The sequence below is a fragment of the Puma concolor genome, chromosome C2, assembly GCF_028749965.1.
Source record: "Puma concolor isolate L17-30 chromosome C2, mPumCon1.1.hap2, whole genome shotgun sequence".
In the NCBI taxonomy this organism is placed as follows: Eukaryota; Metazoa; Chordata; class Mammalia; order Carnivora; family Felidae; genus Puma; species Puma concolor.
In genome coordinates, this window is record NC_141675.1 from 48,222,303 (window position 1) to 48,223,902 (window position 1,600).

The 1,600-nt window shown below is 44.8% G+C and overlaps 1 pseudogene; it reads left to right on the top strand.

The window, feature by feature from the left end:
* The first annotated feature begins 435 nt into the window (after nucleotides 1–435).
* Nucleotides 436–1,212, top strand: LOC112849985 (transmembrane protein 183 pseudogene; annotated as a pseudogene).
* The last annotated feature ends 388 nt before the right edge of the window (nucleotides 1,213–1,600 follow it).

Genomic DNA, 1,600 nt, shown 5'->3' on the forward strand with positions numbered 1-1,600 from the left:
TTTGGAGATTTAAGAGTTTAATTTTTCCCTAGAGCAAGATCATCCATTTTTGCTGGGATAAAAGAATAAAGAACAACAAACTCAATAGCACCAAATGGGGTTTAACACAGAAAATGGGGCCAGGTTTCTCCTTTCAAATGCACATTTTTTACATTAAAATATGTTTCTAAATCATAGTTGTTTTTCCTCTCAATTCAATCCTTCTCCTTCCCCTACCAGGAACCCCGGGGAACTGGAAGGGCACGTGCGTTACTGACCAGATATACAATCCGGACGCCCCTTCTAAACTGGAATCTGATTACTAATGGCCTGGCCCAGCATAGGGCTGCCCTCAGCGACAAGAAGAAGTAACTATATTCTCAGGGAGAATGGGTACTGAGGATGCCACCAGTCAAAGAGTCGAACGCTGTGCATCCATGAGAGAACTGTCTCCAGAAAAAAAAAAAAAAGAGGAAGAGGCACAAAGACCTGGACGGGGATGGAGGAGAAGAGTATCCCATGGATATTTGGCTATTGCTGGCCTCCTATATCCGTCCTGAGGACATTGTGAATTTTTCCCTGATTTGTAAGAATGCCTGGACTGTCACTTGCACTGCTGCCTTTTGGACCAGGTTGTACCAAAGGCACTAGATGCTGGATGCCTCTCTGCCTTTGCGCCTGCGACCAGAGTCCATGGAGAAGCTGTGCTGTCTCCCGGCATGTGTGATCCGATCTCTGTACCATATGTATGAGCCATTTGCTGCTCGAATCTCCAAGAATCCAGCCATTCCAGAAAGCACTCCCAGCACATTAAAGAATTCCAAATGCTTACTTTTCTGGTGCAGAAAGATTGTTGGGAACAGACAGGAACCAATGTGGGAATTCAACTTTAAGTCCAAAAAACAGTCCCCTAGATTAAAGAGCAAGTGTATGGGAAGGTTGCAGCCTCCCATTCAGTACGAAGATGTTCATACCAACCCAGACCAGGACTGCTGCCTACTACAGGTCCCTACCCTCAACTTCATCTTTATTCCAATTGTCATGGGAATGATATTTACCCTGTTTACTATCAATGTGAGCACGGACATGCGGCATCATCGCGTGAGACTGATGTTCCAGGACTCTCCTGTCCGTGGTGGCTGGAAACTGTGCTGCGAACAGGGCATGCAAATCATCCTGGACCCAGCGCACAGCGTTCGACTCTTTGGTGGTGTCCCAATATTTTTAATGTAATGCCTTTGGGCAGGGCAGGTGGTCTCCAGTTCACCAGATTCCACATCACTTTTGCCTAACCCTGGCCATTTCCACAATTATTTGGTGTCTGAGACACCCACAGCTATCATTCTGATTGACATCTGTAAGGGAGCGTGCTCCAGAAGCCTTCACTCAGTTGCCTGAATTGACAGTGAATTACCTTAATGACAGAGCCAGGCCTAACCTGAAGGCCTTATTTTTAATTTATCAATTTTATTTTTTCAGAACACTTTAATCTCACCACGTTGCCTCAAGTGGTTTTTAACCTTTAGACTCTTTATATGTCAACTGCTTTCTGCACCCAACTTCAGTTATAATGAAGCTGCAAAATGAGAGATGTTATAGGGATATTTGTGAGTACACAGTA